The 6037-nt window shown below is 31.7% G+C and overlaps 1 long non-coding RNA gene across 1 annotated transcript; it reads right to left on the reverse strand.

The window, feature by feature from the left end:
- Window positions 1-463: 463 nt before the first annotated feature.
- On the reverse strand, window positions 464-5646 carry LOC147077291 (uncharacterized). Its single transcript, XR_015069800.1, has 3 exons — window positions 5443-5646; window positions 4993-5142; window positions 464-1854 (listed from the first exon to the last, which is right to left on the reverse strand). It is a non-coding gene; the product is annotated as an uncharacterized LOC147077291 (long non-coding RNA).
- Window positions 5647-6037: the final 391 nt, after the last annotated feature.

Here is a 6037-nt window from a genome sequence, read left to right on the forward strand (position 1 = left end):
AATTTTTGTAGGCTACATTTCTTACGAGTATACGAGATATGTTTACATTATATCCAAATTGAATAAAAACGTTTATGTACTTACTAAACATGAATTCCACCAACAGCTCCATCTGATACCTATTGTCCATTGACATTTTGCTAATTCTGCAAAGGAATAAATAAATACACTTTTAGTATGATTCCTACATATTATTTTTTAAATATAAGTGCAAACTATAAGGCGATCATATAATATGTACACCCGATTTTTGGCAATTATTAGATTGCACTATTGGACACAGGAAGTAGTACACTTCCGCGGACGCGTCAGAGAACACACAATCCCGTTATGACTACTCACTTCGGCCATGCTTCATTCGGGGATTGGCCTCCTGGCGTGGTTTATAGTGTTTTAAGAGATTTATTATTAATATCGTGTTCGTTCAAGCTTGGAAAAACATAGGTTTAATGTAGAAAATATTAGTGCAAAAATACTTTTATTAATTTATTTAAGTAAAAAAATACAAGTTTGATTAAAATAACATAACATTGTGTTGACAATGACTACAATACATACTTATAATGAAATTCACAAACATTTCGAGTTTCTATCAATTGCTATACGATGCTCTTAAGATCACCAAGCTGCGAGCATTTATATGAACATACTTTTACATTTATAAGGTTTTTCACCTGTATGTGTCATTTGATATAAGCAAGTACAAAGCATCTGTATATACATACATTGCATTCATAAGGTTTTTTATCTGTACGTAAGTGTCACTTAATTCTGTTTTGAGATTACCAAGCCGCGAGCATCTAAATGAACATCTTATTTATAAGATTTTTCACTAGTATGTCATTTTATGTTTTTTAAGATCACTGAGATGAGCATCTATTTAACATACATTACATTAAAAAGGTTTTTTTACCAGTAATGTGTGATTTTATGTTTCCTTAGATTACTAAGTCGCGAGAATCCATATGAACATACATTACATTTGTAAGGCTTTTCACCAGTATGTGTCATTTTATGTCTCTTAAGATCATTAAGTTGCGAGCATCTATATGAACATGCATTGCATTGATAAGGTTTTTCACCAGTATGTGTCATTTTATGTTTCTTTAGACTACCAAGTATCGAGCATCTATATGAACATACATTACATTTATAAGGTTTTTCACCAGTATGAGTCATTTTATGTTCCTTTAGACTACAAAGTCGCAAGCATCTATATGAACACACATTACATTTATAAGGTTTTTCACCCGTATGTGTCATTTTATGTGTTTTAAGATGACCAAGTCGCGAGCTACTATATGAACATACATTGCATTTAAAGGGTTTTTCACCAGTATGTGTCTTTTTATGTTTTTTAAGATTACTAAGATTCGAGCATCTGTATGAACATACATTGCAGTTATAAGGTTTTTCACCAGTATGTGTCATTTTATGTCTTTTGAGATTACCAAGTTGCGAGCATCTGTATGAACATATATTGCATTCAAAAGGTTTTTCACCAGTACTTGCATTTTTATTTGCTTTAATATAACTGTGTTGAGAAAATACAATGACTTGATTTTGATCATCAATTACATCCATGTGAGCAATTTTGTGAGTTTTTAGAGCACTTCTGCTACCAAAAACTGCGCTACAAATGCAGCAAATTAAATTACGTGAGAAATGGATTACTCTTCTCAGAATAAGTCGAAGTTCCTTCGGCGTATCTTGTTGTAAGATTTCTTTTTTAATGTCTTTCTCATCTATCGTGACTTCTGAAAACTGCATCATTCTATCCTGGATTCCATCATCTGAGGATTGTTGACTGTCGCCTGTATCGTGATGTTCTGTGAAAAATCCCTTGGTAGTAACCTAGAAAAAAATTCAATATTATCAATTGTTTTGTGTTATAATATTCCATTTGACATTTTTTTTCACTTTGCTTTTCAGCATCTGCAGACATTATCAAATAACGAGGTGAGAGTACGATAACAATAGTGTCCTTGAAGAGTGTGCATAGGCATGTGACACCAACACAAGAGCACTGACCTTCTCAGTTAGTGTTCGTGGAGGTAAAATTTTGACGACATAACTGCATAATATTTCAGCTTTATAATCAATCCTTTCTCTAAATAAAATGTCCTTAACCATCTATAACAAAACCAAAGTAAGAACCAAGGAGTAAGTCCCGCAGTTCATACTGACCGGTTTAGCAACTACTCAGGATGGGTTGTGGATGCCAAGAGTCGACTTAAGCGGCAAGTATTATAGATGTAGTATATTTGATTAATTAAATAAATTTATAGGTATTACTGGTATGCATAACGAATTAATTGTATTGGTAACATAAGATCACCGAGCAAATTTAATATGTCATTACTCAATGTATAGAATCGATTAAATTAATATTCATTATATAATTGCCATTACATTATAATCAAATGACGTATCAGAATACGTAGTTGTTACATAGAATCATGTAAAAAGCAGCATATTTTATTATAATGCAAATTTACATAAATTTAATAATACAGTGCAAGCTTCTTAAAATTGCTATATAACTCCGTATGTCAGACAGACCCAGCGCTCGGGCCAATTTTCCACTCACGTTTTGTTTGAAGTATAAGGTGCAGTGATTGGAAAGAGCACACACTAGGTGGTCAATTTACCAAAGATAAACTCTATACGAGTGAGCGAGATAATACCGTAATGCTAAAACAGAATTAATCAAAATTTTCTTGCAGATTAATTATTATTTGTGATGCCATAATTGATTTATATAAACATAGATATAAGGCGAACATAATAATAATAACTAATAGACTAAGTTAATCTTAAGCCTTTATACCTTTGTATTTATCATTTAGACGAGTATGTTGGAACATAAGTAGAGATGAAAAATCATAGTTTGCAAAGCTCAAAAGTGGACGATATAACAATAAAGTTTAAACGCACATCCTAACAAGTCTAAGGCTAAGGGATCATTATGTACGTATACTATAAACTTCTCCTATTCAAGATGTAACAATTTGAGGTAAAACTTTAATCCGCGCAGCGTATCTCTTCTTTTTCTGGTCAAACCTGATGGCCGCGAGTACATCCTAAGAACGTGTGCGGTTCACCTAATTTCTAATTAGCGAATCTATATTATTAAGACATTATTAAAAGTTAAGTTAATAAAAATTAAATAAATAAATATATATAAATAAATTTGGACTTTAATACTCAATAAAATTCTACGAATTATTTCCTATAATTATAAATATAAACTATATATATTTTTTTTACAGTTTTTCTAAGAACTATAAATTATACAATATATAAATGTGTGACTTCGTCTATGGAAGAAGTGCAATTAACAATAAATATCGTAAAACTGAACGAGAGTTTTATTCGTTAAAATTACTGTAGTGAAGCACATTCATCGAGTGTTTTCACTATCTACTCCAAGATCCTCACATAGATGACCCCAGATCACATATTTGAGCTAGTCGAATCTGAGTGACTGCCACCTGCCTAGCTTGAAGACTAAATAAAGGTCACAAAAAATATTCAAATCTCATCAAACCTCGATCAATGGTGTAAAAATATTTTAATAAATTATCATACTTCGAAATTCCACATGATTTGATAGAACACACACTACACGATACTACTCCATATGGGAGAAAGGGCTCTATATTACGACCGTACACCCCGGATATACATCTGATTTCTTATTTCAATACTTGAAAGCATCTAAGCGAGATTATTTGAGCATAGACAATCATGGAAAAAACTGCTATTATATGGCAAAAACGCTATTATAATCGTAGACAATAAGTACAAATTTAAAAATCATTTACAATAAAATTCGCCGTTTTCAATAATCAGTATAGCATAATAGAGTTCGCCAATGCATTTCATAAAATTTAAATAATTATAAAGTAACCTAAACAATTCGTGCACACACCAAAGCTAATTATTCGCAGCGAATATTCGCCAATCAAGCTCGTATTGGCTTACGGGAAAGAGTACGCGACGTTCAGATTTCGGAAGGGAATTAAGTCCTTTATTACTACTATATGGATAAACATTATTATCTTATAAAAACAATCACTAATCAAAGAGTAAATCAAAGCCATTCAAGCCATTTTCAGTCGTATTTCTTATTTTATTGATTAAATTTGAGTCGGAATTATCTGAAATAATAACAATATCGTTTAGTTAACACGGCTAAATTTTATGTAAAAAATATTGTTATCTATAACGTTTTTTTGAAAAATTTTCCTTATTTTCGCATACTTACCTACCTATTTTGAGCGGTATTATACGAAGGTTTAAGCACGAGTGTCTTTGTGTCAAAAACTTTATAATTATTTAAATTTTATGAAATGCATTGGCGAACTCTAATATGCTATACTGATTTTTGAATACGGCGAATTTTATTAGGCAATTGAAAATGTTTGAATTTTATTCATTGTAAAAGATTTTTATATTTGTACTTATTGTCTACGCTTATAATAGCGATTTAGCCATATAATAGCAATTTTTCAATGATTGTCTATGCTCAAAAAGTGTCGCTTAAATACTTTCAAGTAATGAAAAAAATATCTGAGGTTTCTCTGCGGTTTACTCTCGGTAAATTGAGCCGGCTTACCTTGTATTACCTACCTACCTAAAAAGGACTCACGGGCGATTAATTTTATTCACCATACAATTGATCACAATTTTAGATAATCGCATTAATTATTGCTTTACATTCGAATGATTGTGATGTATAAATCACTATATTTAATTATACTTACGTGATTTAATAAAAAGATACCTACTCAAAACTATCTCAAAATATCTGTTTAAGCAATCGCCAATAGCTCGAATCTACTTCGCAATCAATAAATGAAACAAGTTTGACCGAAATATAATAGTTTCTTATGAAGTTTCAAAGATGCATTAAAAATTCAAACCTTCAATATAAGACGGCATCGAGGGAAGAAAACGGCACATATACCTACGTACAATTGAACGTACCTGATGTATTGGCCTGTAATCTGAATATGAACAACCTGGTTGAGGATCATCATCATATAACGGATGTGATATATTATCTTCAATAATCTCGCGCTTGGTGACAGCTGGTTGATTATCGGATGTTTTATCAGAGAGGTCCGCCATAAGGTACTGAAAGAAGCATTATTACATTTTATAAACACAGTAAAACCAGTTTCAGTTCACGAAACGTCCATACAACGATGTGTAATAATAATATTTAACATGAATTAGTAGATAACCTAACCTATATCACGCATATGTATCATAGCTGTCAAATTGTATAAACATGTAATTTTTTGAAACAAAGTTTAATATCACCTTATGTTCCTACATAGTTTGTAAAAAAAGTCACAGTTTATAATATTAAACAAATCATTGTTATTGTAAATCTAATGTTATTTTAAAATAATTTAGTTTCCAAAAACTAACCTCGAAATTGCAACTTGAAACGTCCGCATTCTCTTGCGTTGAATGAAAGCGAGGGTCCGGGTTGTTCAGATGGCTAGTCAGCGTGTCAAACAAAGGCTTGCCTTCTGTATCGGAGTGTCCTCCATCACATTCTTGCTTTACATCCATGTTAAGGGTATTCATTCCAGAAGCCACGTGTTGCGTGAGACAGAATCCATTCAAGGTATTGTTAGAAAAGTGTTGCCGCAATACTGAAAAGTATTTCCGTGAAAACTACCTACTTATAATAAAAATACACACTTGACACGGTAACACAATTTAATAATATGAATACGTGTATTAATTAAGGCGCTAAGTACCAAAAACAAAAAAACTGACATTTTAATAGAAAAGTGTTCTACATACTAACGCCAATAACTTCAACTATGGTCTAAGTGCCTCAAGCAAGTCAAAAAAATACAGCAAAATATTTAAACCTGTCGACGTTTTAAGTCCGTTGGCCCGTTTTGTTTTTAATGGTGTCAATAGCACTACAGTGGTCAACCTCATTCAATATAAAATGGCTGTCGATGGTGTGTTGACACTTGCAAGTTCTTAATACCTAAAATTATAGAAG

The sequence above is a fragment of the Rhyacophila brunnea genome, unplaced genomic scaffold (genome assembly GCF_057557595.1).
Source record: "Rhyacophila brunnea isolate RB1 unplaced genomic scaffold, BYU_Rbru_1.0 scaffold_13, whole genome shotgun sequence".
Lineage (NCBI taxonomy): Eukaryota > Metazoa > Arthropoda > Insecta > Trichoptera > Rhyacophilidae > Rhyacophila > Rhyacophila brunnea.